General features: G+C 44.0%; 1 long non-coding RNA gene across 1 annotated transcript; it reads right to left on the bottom strand.

Annotated features, from left to right (window-relative positions):
- Window positions 1–8,609: 8,609 nt before the first annotated feature.
- On the bottom strand, window positions 8,610–9,500 carry LOC103626328 (uncharacterized). Its single transcript, XR_552862.3, has 2 exons — window positions 8,964–9,500; window positions 8,610–8,880 (listed from the first exon to the last, which is right to left on the bottom strand). It is a non-coding gene; the product is annotated as an uncharacterized lncRNA (long non-coding RNA).
- Between the last annotated feature and the right edge of the window lie 7,769 nt (window positions 9,501–17,269).

Raw genomic sequence — 17,269 nt, 5'->3', positions numbered from 1 at the left:
TCACGGTGGTGTAGCTCCAGGGACAGCTCACGTCGCGGCTCTGTTCCGCCCGCCTTTCACAGATGGGTCGCGACGTTCTCCAGCAGACTTCACTACTGCAGCGAAGTGCTTATATGAGCTCGTCAGACGGACACTCCTGCCTAGGATGGGATACAGGGAGGCCACCACTCATATCCAGCTTTGGCTCCTTGGTGCCCTGGTATCCCACTCTGAGTTTGATGTTGTTGACTTTCTGATCTGTGAGATTGAGGACACTGTTCTGGATGGGATTCGTGCTCGGCGGCAGCTACCCTATGCTCACTACTTATGCTACATATTTGCGCAGCTGATCCAGCCACCTCGCTTTCAGAGCACCCTTGAGGCCTCTCGCCTTGTGTTTGGATCTTACCGTCCTGCTCCAGAGATTCCAGTGCCAGCTTATGCTCCTGTGTTTGACACTCAGGCTGAGGATGCAGCACTTCGTCAGTTTGACACCCAGGGTGCAGCAGATGATGATGATGATGATGATGATTTTGGGATTCCTCCTCCACCTCCGCCTCCTATGCCTCCACGCTCTCATGATCATGAGGCTGGGAGCTCTAGTGCTGCCCCTGCTACCACTCAGGCTATGGACCCTGCTCTAGCTTCGATTCTTCAGACTCTCACTCAGCAGCAGGCTCAGCTGGCAGCCGAGCAGGCCCGTATGTCTGAGAGAATGCTCTCAATGTTTCAGACTATGCAGGACAGGCAGGATTCACTTCAGCAGCAGCTTATTCAGGATAGGGCAGAGAATAGGGCATTCATGGCCCTCATGCTTCAGCATTCTGGTATCTCAGCGTCTCCAGTTCAGTCTGCTCCGCCTTCTTCGCTTCACGCTCCAGTAGTGCCTTCGATCTTGTCTGCACCCCCTGCTGTTACCTCTCCGCTCCGGCCGGTCACCTTGGCGTTCACTTCACCAGTTCTCAGCTCTGTCTGCCCGCAGCCGCCAGTGCCACCAGCATCTGCTGTTACCACTACTGCTGTGGCAGTATCTGTGACTGCTTCTGCTCCGGTAGCTCCTGCAGCGCTGCCTGCGTCCGAGTCAGTACCAGCTCCAGCCTCTACCGCAGATCCTGGATCTGAGACTGACTCTGACCTTCCGTCGGCGTTTGCTCTGCTACCTCGACCTCGACCGGATGCGCCCCCGCCGCCTCCTCCTGCATCAGGTGTTTAGGTTCAGGTCCCTTTTGGTGTTTGACGCCAAAGGGGGAGAGATATGAGTTGTGAGAGCTAGGGGGAGTTAGAGAGAGAGTCAGTGTTCTTTTGATGTAATATTTGTGCCTGCTACTCTCTGTACTAGCTTTATGTTTTTGGCTCACAAACTCGTCATATACTCTCGTTGCTTCTGGTTGACTGTGTGTATTACGTTTTCACCTTATTTCAAATCGCCAGTCTTCTAGCTCTTGTTTCATTAATTTACTTTTTCTTTTATATGAACAAGAATCTTATGATGTGTATGCGCTCACTCTTATTATTATGGTACACATTCTTTCTGTCAAAAATTACTGAGTATAACTAACCATTCTTTCAATTGACAGAATCTTCAAAACAAACTACTCTCACAAAACTTGTAGGGTTGTCATCAATCACCAAAAAGGGGGAGATTGAAAGCATCTAGGCCCCTGGTTGGTTTTAGTGATTAATGACAACGTATTATTATATGTGACTAACGTGTGTTTTGCAGAGACAAATGGTAAGTTAGGTCACATGACAGGTAGAAGTACTACAACGGAGAAAACAATCCCGGAGATAAGAACTCGAAGCGACGGCTAAAACGACGAAACAAAAGGTGAAGGTCTACGGAGTCCGAGTGTCAAGGAGATGTGGACACTCGCATTTTAATTAGGCTTTTTATTCTCTTTTAGCCGTACTATAAAGAGGGGTTGTCGATGAGTAGTTTGACCAAGAGAGTTCTAGTGTAGTGTTGGTGCACAATCACACTCATACACAGTGCTAGGTGTCACTCTAGAACTCACACACAAGTTAGAGCGAAAACCGATTTGAAAATCAGCTGAAAAACAAGACTTAGGGTTTCTGGCTTTGGGGCACCGGACTGTCCGGTGTGCACCGGACTGTCCGGTGCACCCTCTGCCAGGTGGGACCAGGCTGGTCCACAGCAGGGACTCACCCAGTAGCAGAAACCCGAGAGCGCAGCCTTCGGAAAATGAATTTTAGCGGCACACCGGACATCGCACCGGACTGTCCGGTGTGCACCGGACAGTGAACTGTTCACTGTCCGGTGCGCCATGAGTCCAACGGCTAGCTGTCAGAACTAGCCGTTGGAAGTGACCGTTGGCGCACCGGTGGCGCACCGTTGGCGCACCGGTGGCGCACCGGACAGTCCGGTGCGCCATCGCGCAGCAAGTTTCCTGTAACGGCTAGTTGGTGGGTGAGGGCTATTTATACCCCTTCCACCCACCACATTCATTGTCTTGCACTCCACATTTATTCCAGCACCTTGGTAGAGCATTGCAAGCACCAAAAGCCTAGTGAGGAGATTAGAGAATCATAATCCGCGCTTGTTCCTCATTAGCGCTAGTGAGAGCCACCTAGAGCACACACCACTTGCATTAGGCTTCTCTTGGTCAAGCGAAAGTCTATGGCTTGTTACTCTTGGTGATCGGCATCACCTAGACGGCTTGGTGGCGTTGGGAGCTCGGTGATCACCGTGAAGATCTTGTTGGTGACCCGACTCAAGTTTGTAAGCGGTCTCGAGGGATCCACCGCGCCGGAGTGGCAAAGGATCATCTCGTAGTGAGCACTTGGTTCTTGCGAGGACCAAGGGGGAGCGATACCCTTGCGCGGGTGCTCCAACGAGGACTAGTGGAGAGTGCCGACTCTTCGATACCTCGGGAAAAATTGGAGGAGTCTTCTAAACTTTGCTTTACATTCCGCACTTAATTCAAGCTATTTACTTTGTGTATTTGTTTAGCAAGTATTTGAAGCATTGTTTTAGCCTTGTTACATTTCTAGTATTAGTTTCTTAGTGCTAGTTGTTGGGGTGAAGTTGGGCTCTTGTTTAGCTCTTGCTTAGGTTTTAATTAGTGTTGATTTTTAGAAAAGCCCAATTCACCCCCCTCTTGGGCATCGTGATCCTTTCAACAAGGTTATTGGGGCTGTTCTGACACAAGAAACTGAGGGAAGGAGCATGTGGTGACATATCTAAGCCGAAGGTTGGTGGATGCTGAAACAAGGTACACTTTTATTGAAAAGTTATGCTTATGCTTGTTTTATGCATGCACAAAATGTAGATGTTATTTACTGTCTAGTCATTGCACTGTTTCTGGTCAAGCCGATGTAATCAAATACATGTTGCATAACCCAATTATGAGTGGTAGAATTGGTAAGTGGGCTTATGCACTCATAGAATATGACTTGGCCTATGAACCATTGAAATCTATGAAAGGCCAAGTCGTAGCGGATTTTATTGTAGAACATCGGGTTAATGATATTCATGAACTAGACATGTCATACCTCACTATTACTCCTTGGACTTTATATTTTGATGGATCAGTTTGCAATGAAGGGCAAGGAATTGGCATTGTGCTTGTTTCACCAAGTAATGTCTCCTTTGACTTCTCTAGCCGATTGAAAACTTATTGCACTAATAATCAAGCTGAATATGAGGCCCTCCTATTCGGCTTAGAACTTTTAAATGGTATGGGAGTAAAACATGTGAAGGTATTTGGTGATTCTCAGCTGGTTGTCCAACAAGTGTTAGAAGAATATCAATGTCTTGATGGTACTCTAAATAATTATCTTGAGAAATGTTGGAGCATAATCCATTCTTTTGACGAATTCAGTATTCGGCATATCTCTAGAGTTGAGAATCATAGAGCTAATGATTTGGCACAAGATGCATCAGGTTATCGGATAAAGAGAGGGAAATTTCACAAAACTGAAAATCTGATAACCAGTGCAGAGCCAAATTCCCAGGTCGCGGACCGTCCGCGTGATGACGCCGGACCGTCCGAGGTTACCAGAAATGTTCTCTTAATCGATTTGGCTGACAATGAAGCCGATGCAAGTGATTGGAGGACACCTATACTTAATTATTTGCAAAATCCCAATATCAGGACAGATAAGAACATTCGGCGAACAGCTTTCAAGTATGTTTTGATGAGTGATGAACTTTACCGCCGAACGGTTAATGATGTCCTGCTTAAGTGCTTGGGCCCAGATGATGCTATATTAGCCATGGCCGAAGTACATGAAGGAATTTGTGGTACCCATCAATCAGCTCCAAAGATGAAGTGGTTGTTGCGAAGGTCTGGTTTTTATTGGCCTAGTATGATAGCTGATTGTTTCAAGTACTACAAGGGTTGCCAAGTGTGTCAAAAATTCGGCGACCTACAGTTGGTCCCTGCAGCCGAATTACATCCTATCATCAAGCCTTGGCCGTTCAGAGGATGGAGATTAGACTTTATTGGAGAAATTCATCCTTCATCATCAAAGGGGCATCAGTTTGTGTTAGTTGCCACTAACTATTTCACCAAATGGACTGAAGCCGTTGCTCTAAAGAACATGACGCACAAGGAGGTAATTGAGTTCATAACTGAGCATATTATTCATAGATTCGGCATTCCCCAGACCTTGACTACAGATCAAGGTACTTCTTTTATGTCAAAGGAGGTACGTGAATTTGCTGAATTATACAGAATTAAGCTGCTTAATTTGTCTCCATATTACGCTCAGGCCAATGGACAGGCCGAGTCTAGTAATAGGACGTTGATTAATTTGATAAAGAAGAAGGTATCTGATAATCCTAAACATTGGCATAAGATTTTGTCTGAAGCTTTATGGGCTCATAGAATATCTAAACATAGTGCTACTAAAGTATCTCCTTTTGAGCTTGTCTATGGGCAGGAAGCAGTGTTACCTGTGGAAATAAGTTTGAATGCTGTCAGGTTTGCCAGACAAAATGATCTAACTGCTACTGATTATTATAATTCAATGATGGATAATATTGATGAGGTGACCGAGAAGAGGATGATAGCTTTGGGAGCAATAGAAAAGGACAAGATCATGGTAGCCAGGGCCTACAACAAGAAGGTCAAAGCAAAATCATTTCAAGTAGGAGACTTGGTGTGGAAGACCATTCTGCCTCTAAGGAATAAAGACCGAAAGTTCGGGAAATGGTCGCCAAGCTGGGAGGGTCCTTATAAAGTGAAACAGGTGATGTCTGGTAACGCTTATTTACTACAAACATTACAAGGCAAGGATTTACCTAAGGCTTTGAATGGGCGTTTCCTCAAACAGTACCATCCTAGTATGTGGCAAGATGCCTAAGAAAACCGATGTGATCACATCGAGTTAGTTGCTTTTGGTTCGCCCAGCTCCACCAAAAGGCAGGGGGCATATGTTCGAACCAGAAATGAGCCGGCGGACTGTTCGGCCCTGAGGCCGGACGGTCCGCGGTCCAGACGGTCCGCGCCTGTGGGCCGGACGGTCCACGCGTGCGCAGAGCAGATTAGGGTTCCGAGTTTTGTGCTACGGTTGTTAGCTAAAATCGCGGGATAAGCTCGGGAATTAGTTTGTAAAGGGTCCAGCCCCCCTCCTCTATAAATAGAGAGGTATACGGCCGATTTGTAATCATCAATCGAATCAATACAACTTCTATTTCGCATTTTATCTTAGGAGTAGTTCTAGTTTAGCCCTAGTTTAGCCTTCCAATCCCCAAATTCTTCATCTCTCTTCGGCTCTACGTCGATTAGAGGAGTCTAGGTCGGCCAGCCCGAGCCTAGACACAACCTAGGATCTCTACTCCCCGACGGGGTCCCTCCCGGGAGCAAGATCCAGGCACCGTCGGCGATCTTCCGCCGTCCCTGCGTACGCGCGGACCGTCCGGCCCCAGGGCGCGGACCGTCCGGCCGTCAGGCAGGAGCCCTAGCCGCGCACCAGGCTGCGGACCGTCCGGCCCCAGGCCGCGGACAGTCCGCCCCTGCGCAGAGAGTACCGCCGCGCCTCGCACCAGGCCGCGGACCGTCAGGCCCTCGCGCGTGGACCGTCCGCCTCTGTGCAGAGGGCACCGCCACGGTTCTTGTTGAGTGTTTGGCGCCTCCAAAAAGGTGTCAACAATATGCTCAATAGGTTTATATACCGCATTGATGGAGATCGACGTTCGACTCATTCAAAAAGGTTAAGGGCCAGCTAGTTCTAAGTATCAAAGGAGATGTTAGACACTTATTATAATGATGGACCTTTATTTTCATCTAGTCTGCAGCGACATGCAAGGAAGGGACGAAGCTGGGGAGCTTCAGCCTTGTCGGATTGACTTGTGAACAACAATGAAGGGGAGAAGAAGCTTCAGCTCCGATGCGCTAACACACAAGAAGAAGGGGATGAGAAGAATCCAGAAGATTGGTTGGCATGATACGAGGTTGGAAAAGACAACATTAGCCTTACAAGATTTGTAGCTCATATGTATAGGATTTATGGACATGTTTGTAATTTTATATGAAGTTGTATCTCACCACTATAAATAGGAGTAGAGTGACATGCACAAGGGAGACTTGTAGTCCGAGGGAGAACCAATTCGCTCAGACTTCGAAGATATATTGTCTTATATTCATGCTTTCTTTGTAAAGCGGAAGGTACATATGTAATCAATTTTCAATATGAAATGATGAATAACAAGATGAATCAAAATGAATCATTTTGTCAATTCTCTATTACCTTTTTACACCTTCTCCCTTTCATTAATCTCCTCCTACGAGGTTAATGAATGTGTGAAGGGGGAATCTTTTCATTTGTGTTGGCTTGTTTTTTTATCTCTTTCAGGTTTAAAAAACAAGTCACCAATAGATACCAATTGAAAATTTCAAGGTACCGAATTGTAAGATATCAATTGAAACAATATGATTCCAATTGAAAGAAGTGATTGCATGTACCAAATGAAAGAGATCATTGTTTTGGAATTTGGCTAAGCTGTCTCGTGATTTATTTGGAATTTGGCTAAGTTAAACTTGTTTCAATTGTCAGTTTAATGAATATGATTCCAATTTGGCAAAGCTATGTGTCTTGATTTATTTGAAAACAATACTTAAGAAGTGATTGGTATTTAGAATACCAAATGAAAGATAAACTTGGTGATGAAGAAATCACTATCATTGATACAACCACACCAGTGGCCACTTCACCATTCGTAGCTAATTAAGGACCAATGACGCGAGCTCGTGCACGTAAACTTAATTATCAGCTGAACTCGTTCCTTGCTGTTGAAGCTAATTCTTCTTTAAATGAGGTACTAAAGTATTGCTATGACTTTATTATGCTTAGGTGTTTGGGAGGTGAACCATCTTGGAGTGGGGAAGGCAACAAGGCAATAAAAGTTGTTGCACCCGAGAGGATTTTGTAACTACAACAAGTGCATGTTTAAGAGGGCATATCTTTCAACTCCCAAGGTTGTTTAAAGTAAATAAGCACTTCTTGGAAAGGTCTCTTCATCTACTTTCTAGTGGATCAAGAATAAATGAGAGATCACACACTAAGCGTCCAGGAACTACTAAGTGAAATCCTGCTCTACCCAAGTCAATTTCGTAACCGCAACATGCACCAAATTAAATGGAGTATATCTTTCAACTCCCAAGGTTATTTACGGCAAATAAGTACTGTTCGAAAGCTCTCTTCATCTTCTTTCTGGTGTATCAAGAATTAATGAGAGATACCAACTGAGGCGTCCAGGAACTGCCTAGAGTGTTTCGTTACTCCACCAGAACTCCTTATTTCTATACCTCTATTTAAGCAACTAGTAGCCCCAAAGAACTTGGGTTTTGTTTGATGTAAGTTTAGCCTTTACTACTTCCTTGTAAACGTGTGTGTCGGCTAGACCACCCGGTTACTTGAAACATGACACCAACTTCATCAGATTCGTGATTGTCTGCTTTTTATCTTGTTCTTGCTTGTTCTCGATTGCTTGTAGGTTCAAGGTTGTTCTTGGCATGGAAAGAGCAGCAACAATAGGAGCCGGTGTAACTGTCGCTAAGGCGCAACACCCTTGTGGTTGTCGTAGTCAGATAGCATAACGTCGACCTCCACCATAAATCGTAGTTATCAGGAGACGGTGTACCTGTCGCTCAAGGCGCCACACCATCTTGGTTGTGGTAGTCGGGCAGCCAATGTCATTCTCCAACCCTTTTCCAACCATCGTCAACTCTCATCGAAAGATCGGGCTCCCTTTCTACCCGTTGGGTTTATCACTTAGGCATCATTTATTTTGGAATTTGGCTAAGCTATGTGTCGTGATTTATTTAATATTTTAAACCATGTTGGCTTTGTTCCAAGGTTATGAATTAAACCTAGCAAATCCTACAGTATGATTCTTCTAGTATGCATGCTAATTAATTGAAGGTAAATACCAATTGAAAAGAGCAATTTAAAGTGCATAATTGAAAGCATATGTCATAATCTCATTTCCACTTATTACTCAATGCAGTATAATGGATCAAGCAGTCTCATTAGCTGCGAGAAGTAGATGATTTGAATCGAGTTTTAACCTTGCAAGGTAAACCTAAATACACGACATGTCAGGGCACTCCGTCCCCACACACATCAACCGTCCCCATTGACCCCCCCCCATTCACATGATTTGCATACATAATTACTGATGCATTGTTCACATGATTTGCACTATAAACCGAATTCTCATGTCAACACTACGCCTGCTTTTCAAATGCGGAAACAACCACCACCACACACATACATGTACGCACATACATACGCACGACATCAATCAATTTTTTATAAAATACAGTAAACCATCACTGTAGTTACCCTGGAAGAACAGAGACTAGTTGCGCGCATTGCCCACTCGGCGACACTTCACTGATCAAGCAAAGCGCCAAACGTGATGGCGACAGCTAGCTGCGATAACACAAGAGTTATTGGTTTGGCAATTCGTCGAACACCACGGACGCGAAAACAACAAGGATATCAGGAAGTCTCACCGAGGGTCGACGACGCCACGGACGGGGCTATTCAAAACATGCTGGTTGGTTTAGGAATTTTATCGAACGCCCAACTAACGTCGACGGTGCAAGGCACAACAAGGAAATCTTGACGATGACGCCGAGGCTACAACTGCGAGGGGAAACATAGGGGCATGTGGCAGCAGCTTGAGAGATGGGTACAGACAGGGAGCAAGCCCGAGCATGGGGCGCGACGAGCTCCAGGGTGCCCTCGGCCAGGGAGAAGCTCGGCGACGTGGATGTTGGAAGCCACCATGGAGGGGAGGTGCAGGGAGGGGCACGTCCATGGCAGGGGAAAAGGAGCTCGACCATGGCTGCAGGGAGATGGCACTCAGAGAAAAAAATAGCAGGGGAATCGGTCAGAGCGGAGAACAGAGCGAACCGACGTCCGGACGAGCGAGAGACCGAGGAATTAATTGGATTGAGAAAATTGATTTTTGGTATCGCTTGGGAAAATCTTTTGCACACTATTAGAAAAATAAATCGTCATGGAATTCGACCGACTTTCGGATTTGCGATTGGGATAGGCGAGTCAGTTGAATTAAAAGCATTGCCGATGTTGATTATTTTTGAATTCGAATTGGACACAGAGACATTAAACCGAGTCGGATAAGAATTAAGTAGAGGCAGATGCAACATAGCATTCCGTTTGAGAGTACAGATTTGGATAAACATTTGGACATAGATCGAAAATTGAGAAATCATATTCGGACACAGGTCAGATAACAACCATCGAGAGTTCGAATAAACGAGCGAGACATGATTTACGAGATGAGATTGACTTCCGAATTTGCATTCTTTTCAAGAAATAAAAGTTTTAACCGGCTCCAAATTCGGCATTTCTTGAGATCGAATATCTTTGAATTTGCTAGAACTTTTAGGAATAAAATTTGAGATACGGAGATAGAAGCGATCAAGAAACAAAAAATTTCCACTAACGATCAAATCTCATGGCATAACGTGAAATAAACATCTGAGTTGTCACAAGTTTCTCAACACAGAACATGAACAAGTTGAAGTGGAAGAAACCTGGGCAACACATGAAGAAGATGGTGTCCATGTAGTTAAGTGAGTAAATGCAACAGGTGAAAGCCATGATCCGGTGCCACAGAGAAGAATTGATGTTGCAAGAGAGAATAGTGGAGAAATAGGGACATAGAAGCATAAAAAGAGCAATAACCTAAAAAGAATAATTGGGATACATCGATATGAGAATGAAGCAAGATGAAGAAGAAGCCACACAACTAAGCAAAGGAGAGGGAGAAAAAGGAGGCGAGTCAACCTGCCGACTTCTCAATCAAGAAGTGTATATCCGTTTTGGTACAATGAATGACAGTTACAAAGGAGGAAAAGGGAAAGCCTACAATGTCTTCAAGGACCTTGACAACATGCTAATTTTCTTGAGTGCATGCGATGATGATGTCGAGTCTGCACTGATTTGGCTGAGAAATGAAATGGCCTAGCTGGTATGCTATCTTCCTTCCCCTCTTCTCTCATCTATCCTCTTCCATGCAAACACTTGCCAAAAACAGCTCAGATTAGGTATTACTAATCAGGCTGCAATATCTGCAATTGAACAAATCAGTAATTTCTACAGAACCAGTTAGTAAATTTCTACAATTTCTATAATTTCCGCTAAGGTTAGAAATTTCTTTAAAGAAACGACATCTTGTACTTTTAGCGGACAAGGAAGTGGCGTTGGTGGTGCTAGTACAAATAAGGCACAAAAGTTGAGCTACAAATAAAGGAGAAGATGCTTTTAAACTAGCTGTTGGGGGCTTGTTCTCAAATGCTATGAATTAAGAACAAGACAACATGAAATGTTAAATGTTAATGCCCTTCGTCCGCTGAAACATTATTCCCTTAAGGATCTAATGCACTTCGGACGAAGGTTAAAGACGATACAATTACGAAGGTCGAATCTTTGTAATTGAACTCTAATAGATTGTATAAAATAATACGAGATATGAAACATTAAAGATAAGCAAATTATAAATGAACAACATCATTTTCATATTATATCAACTTGTTACACTTAAATATTAGATACATTTATACCTCTGCCTTGGCAAAGAATAATTCTCGAATGACGCGGTTGCAGTTACAGAAAAGCGTGAACAGTAAAGGAATACTGTTCACTATTTATAGGCACAGAACACAGCCGGTGAGCAATTACAATCATACCCCTCATAAAAGTTTACAACAACGACTCAAACACTTATGGACTAAAAGGTCATTCTACTTTTAAGTCGGTTTATAATTCCGAAGCTTCATGAACGGCACCCTTCGGCATCACGTGTAGACAGCTTCAGCCGAAGCTGTTTCTTCCTGCAGGACCTTCGGCGATGAAGCATGGTCCCGACAGTAGCCCCTTCGCGGTGCTAGATCGTTTTTCGTAACGAGCTTGATCCGTGAAAAAAGTCTCTTAGGCTTCAGGAAGCCGAAGGTCCGAAAAACACCTTCCCTGAGCTCGTTGTCGAGAAACGATTCAGTTTCCGAGCGCGTAGCGGTCCCACCCTGCAGGGTTACTATTTGGTCTCTGCGGTCCACCGCGCAGCGGGTGTAAGCAGCTGTTTGCCTGGTGTAAAAATCCTGACGATTCACCTTCTTACCTGCAGCGCTATATAAACAGACGGGTAGCTCTTGCTTCTATTCTCCTGTTATAAGCTTCGTCGTCTGAAAGAAAATTACCCTGAAGGAAAGAGATGATCTCAGTTCTCCAATCTTCACTATAAACAGGGGAGATGTTAAGGATTGCTCTTTCAAGAAGCTCGACCGAAGGTGCTTTTATTGTTTCAAAAAATACTTCCGAAGGTATAGGCAGCCCCTGAGCTGCTGACTTAGCCAATAGATCAGCGTATTCATTTTCTCCACGAGGAATATTTTTGACAGAGAAACCTTCGAAGGAAGCCTCAATCCTTCGGACTGTATCTAGGTACTTTTCAAGCTTCGGGTCTCTTGCTTTGTAACTTTTGTCAATATGACCAGAAATAACTTGAGAATCAGTTTTAAGAATGGCCCTTCTGATTCCCATTGCCTTTAGTTTCCGAAGACCCAAAAGCAAAGCTTCATACTCGGTGATGTTATTTGTGCAACTAAAATCAAGTCTTGCCGCATAACAAGTTTTAACTTTGGAAGGTGAAACCAACACAGCAGCCGCTCCCGCTCCGAAGGTTCTCCAAGACCCATCGCAAAACACTGTCCATGCTTCGGCGTCTTTATTTGTTTCTTCCTCCTGAGCCCCTGGCGTCCAGTCAGCAATGAAGTCTGCTAACGCCTGGGACTGAATCGAAGATCTATGAACGTAATCAATACAAAATTCATTGAGCTCTGCAGCCCATTTTCCAATCCTTCCAGTAGCTTCTCGGTTCCTCATAATATCCTTCAGAGGTTGTGAAGAAGGAACAATTATGTTGTAAGCTTGAAAATAATGTCGAAGCTTCCTGGAGGCCATCAAGACAGCATACAGTACCTTCTCCAACTCTGTATAATTTTTCTTTGATAAGTTAAGAACCTCGGATACAAAATATATTGGGGCCTGCCTCTTGACTTGGTCTTCAAGCTTCTCCTGAACAAGTGCTGCACTTACCGCTGAGTGCGAAGCTGCCACATATAATAACAAAGGAGCCCCTGGCGTAGGTGGAGTTAATGTTGTTAGACCTATCAAATACTGCTTCAGCTCTTCGAAGGCCTTCTGCTGGATTGGTCCCCATTGAAAGACTTCAGCTGTCTTCAACACTTCGAAGAATGGTAAGTTTCTCTCTGCTGATCTAGATATGAATCTGTTGAGAGACGCCAGCCTTCCTGTCAATCTTTGAGCCCCCTTTTTTGCACTTGTTGGTTCCATTCGAAGTATTGCTTCGATTTTGCTTGGATTAGCCTCGATTCCCTTTGTTGAGACTAGGCAACCGAGAAATTTCCCCTTCTTTACTCCGAAGACACATTTTTCTGGATTCAATTTTAGACCAGCCTGTCTAAAATTAGCGAAAGTCTCCTGCAAATCAGCTATGTGGTTATCTTGCTTCGTGCTTTTTACAATGATATCATCAACATAAGTTAGCACATTCCTTCCTATCTGAGAGTGAAGGGCCTTCGCTGTCATTCTGCTGAAACTTCCTCCAGCATTTTTAAGCCCCTCAGGCATCCGAAGGTAGCAATATGTCCCACTAGGGGTTATGAAGCTGGTTTTTGGTTCATCTTCCTTCTTCATCCATATTTGATGATAGCCTGAATAGCAATCCAGCAAACTCATAAGCTCTGATGAAGCTGCTGCATCAACTAAGGAATCTATCCTTGGCAATGGAAACTCGTCCTTCGGACAGGCTTTATTGAGGTCAGTAAAATCGATACACATTCTCCATTTACCATTGGCCTTCTTTACCATAACAGTGTTAGCCAACCATTCTGGGTATTTTACCTCTCTAATATAACTCCGGCACTGAGGAGTCTTTTTACTTCATTCCGGGCACCTTCGGCCTTGTCTTCAGACATTTTCCGAAGCCTCTGCTTTCTGGGCCTGAAGGATGGGTCAACATTGAGTGAATGCTCAATAACATCCCTGTTAACTCCACAAAGATCATTAGCTGACCAAGCAAAAACATCTTTATTGTTGAACAGAAACCTTATCAAGGTTTTCTCCTGTTCTTCGGACAATTGAGATCCCAATAGCACCTTCTGCTCTGCTATATCCTCACATAGGAGCATGGGTTTCGGCTGGTCAGCCGAAGCAGCTTTTTCCCTTCTGAACTTGTATTGCTCACAAGCTTCAGTTCCATCTATATTATGGATTGCTTTTGAGTCTGTCCAATTTCCTTCGGCCCTTCTGGCAGCTTCTTGACTTCCATGAATAGCAATGGGCCCTTGGTCCGAAGGTATCTTCATGCAAAGATAAGCTGGATGCAGAATTGCTTCGAAGGCATTAAGAGTACCACGACCAATGATTGCATTGTAAGGGTACTCCATGTCAACGATATCAAACATAACTTGTTCAGTCCTTGTGTTGTTGATGAATCCGAAGGCCACTGACATTGAGATTTTGCTGAGTGCTACAATCTGCCTTCCTCCGAAGCCACAGAGGGGATGTGTGGCATCAAGAATTTTATCTTCGGGCTCTTGCATCTGTCTGAAGGCCTTAGCAAATATGATATCAGCTGCACTGCCTGTATCAACCAAAACATTGTGGACCAGAAATCCTTTGATAACACAAGAGATAACCATAGCATCATTGTGTGGGTAATCCTTGAGTTGAAGGTCCTCTTGGGAGAAGGTAATAGGGATGTGAGACCATCTTGACTTGATGAAGGGTCCTTGCACCCCGACATGCTGTACCCTTCTCTGTGCTTCCTTCTTCTGCTTCTTATTGGCTGGTTCTGAACATGAACCGCCTGTTATCGGGAGTACCAGCTTCGGAACCGAAGCAGCTCCAGCTTGAATATTGAACGAAGCCATCAGCTCAGAAAAGTGGAAGTGGGTTCACCGGAGGTGGGCGCCAATGTTGGGGGCTTGTTCTCAAATGCTATGAATTAAGAACAAGGCAACATGAAATGTTAAATGTTAATGCCCTTCGTCCGCTGAAACATTATTCCCTTAAGGATCTAATGCACTTCGGACGAAGGTTAAAGACGATACAATTACGAAGGTCGAATCTTTGTAATTGAACTCTAATAGATTGTATAAAATAATACGAGATATGAAACATTAAAGATAAGCAAATTATAAATGAACAACATCATTTTCATATTATATCAACTTGATATACTTAAATATTAGATACATTTATACCTCTGCCTTGGCAAAGAATAATTCTCGAATGACGCGGTTGCAGTTACAGAAAAGCGTGAACAGTAAAGGAATACTGTTCACTATTTATAGGCACAGAACACAGCCGGTGAGCAATTACAATCATACCCCTCATAAAAGTTTACAACAACGACTCAAACACTTATGGACTAAAAGGTCATTCTACTTTTAAGTCGGTTTATAATTCCGAAGCTTCATGAACGGCACCCTTCGGCATCACGTGTAGACAGCTTCAGCCGAAGCTGTTTCTTCCTGCAGGACCTTCGGCGATGAAGCATGGTCCCAACACTAGCTATTTAAATTATGCGTAAACTGCAATCAGCATTATCGTGTGTGTATGTGTTTCGTCCTTATTTTTCTAAGAACAGTTCAATGTTGAACAAGCTATTGTGCATTGGTTGGGAAAAAAGCATGGACTTTACTATAATTGTGTGTGTTTAACAAGGATTTGTATTTAGTGGTGTAACTAAACAGTGAAGAATCAGTAATGTATTAAATTCTAGCTATAACTGAAACACACATGATTTAGGTGACATGTGATGGATTTACTCAATCCAACATCTGGCTCTATATTGGACCTTTGTATGTATTACCTCTGTTCTAATATAGAAGTCGTTTTAGCTTTTTAACAAATTCATTCAATATTTGATGTATGTGTTTTGAATATGTATCTAGTTTCATTATCATTTGTTTGAATATAGACATAAAAAATGAAGACCTAAAACCATGGTTTTAAATAGCGGGCTAAGGGCTTTAGTTGCGTGCTTCTCAAAAGTGCAAATAACGGGTTATATCGGGATATAACCGGCTATAGCGGGCTATAGCCGGCTATTTAAAACCCTGCCTAAAACGGCTACTAATTTGGAACAAAGAGAGTATTAAATATTAGCCAACTAAACAAGGCCTTAGGCTAGGCTAGCTCCAACAATGCCCCCATAGCCCATACCCCCACCCCACGTAGTGTGCGTTTTGGGGTCAGGGCCGACCCTGAGTCCATGCGACGGAGGCGACGGCCGAGGCCCCAAAACTAATAGGGGCCCAATATTTAGTATCTATAACATTATATAACACACCAGTTTAAATTTTAGAAAACCCATCTAACCAAATAATCCACACACCCATATATAATACACTCGAATCTAATAGATAATATTATTTGGATCATACTTCAGTCCTCCACTCGTCCTCCACTCCTCGCATCCCCACCCCTGACAATCCTCCCCTTGCGCCACCACAGTTGTCGTCCACCCCTCTCCTCCCCTTCCCAGGAATATAGCGTTAACACGAGCTATATGCTAGTAGTAAAATAGTATTGGTATCCAACAAGCTGGTAGGGCTAGGCACACGGATGCTCGACACACACGGACTACGCGGCACGCGTTGCCCACTGCCCAGTCGTCACGCTCACGTCACGCGTATGTGCGACTACACCCTCCATGCGATCGCCATTCGCCATCTCGCCGATCCAGCCCTCTAGGATTCCAGGGCGCTGGGCGCCACTGCGCCAGCCTCTAGGCACGCACGATCGAGGAATCAGGATTCAGGTTGTTCTGCGACCCTTGTTCTTCTCAACCTACAAAGTACTAATCTGCACTGATGTATATTATTTAGTGTCTTAGATATTTTTAAAACTAATTTCAATGCACATTATTATTTACCTATAAAGTACTAATCATAGAATTTTTTATATAGTCTAGAGGGTCTACCATGATCAGTTCGCCAGGGGTTCTCAAAATCATAGGACCGGGGCTGTTTGGGGTGAAAACCTCCTCCAACGGTGCCTCCCATAGCTCACCCCATATGTGGAGAGCGAGGCAACTTCCCTATATATAAGGTGACTTCTAATCTTCCTCGCATTTTAATTACTTTATTTTTATAATATAAATCTTTTTTAAGTACCATAACTTGATGATAATAATATATATTATAGTAGTACAAATAATCTATGATTTTTTAAAATTTCGAAAACTTATGAAAAAATGTCAAATAACTGAATTATAGTATAAGGGGAAGCTCGATAGGGTAAATGTTTGGAGTCGTCGATATGGGGGGAGAATTTTTTGCGTGATATAGTAAAATATAATAGAAATTATGGATAGGAGAAAAATCTGGTGAGAATGGTTGGAAATAGTTCTTATGGGCATAAAAAACTATGCATACTTGTTCAATAAAAAAATGACGTAAAGGAACGTTCCGGGCGTATGCAGATCACATGCGCCTCACCCCACCTTCACTCATTTTCAGCGTAAGCAAAGTGCAGAAAAAGGAACACAGAATATTATTCCACACGCGGCCCAACCTCCGGTTTCTGAACCTGGGTGTAGTGTAAAGTTTCAGTGTTCCACTCTGCCGGAAACCAGCAACCAGAGCCCCCTGTTTTCCTCTCCCGCCGCGTCCGTCCACTCCTTCCACGCTGCCGCCAACTGCATCGGCTACCGGCCTGCTGCCGGGCATATATAAGTCCCCTCCCCTTCCCTCGTCATCTC

Source organism: Zea mays, chromosome 5 (assembly GCF_902167145.1).
Source record: "Zea mays cultivar B73 chromosome 5, Zm-B73-REFERENCE-NAM-5.0, whole genome shotgun sequence".
NCBI lineage: Eukaryota > Viridiplantae > Streptophyta > Magnoliopsida > Poales > Poaceae > Zea > Zea mays.
This window is presented reverse-complemented; position numbering and strand designations above follow the sequence as displayed.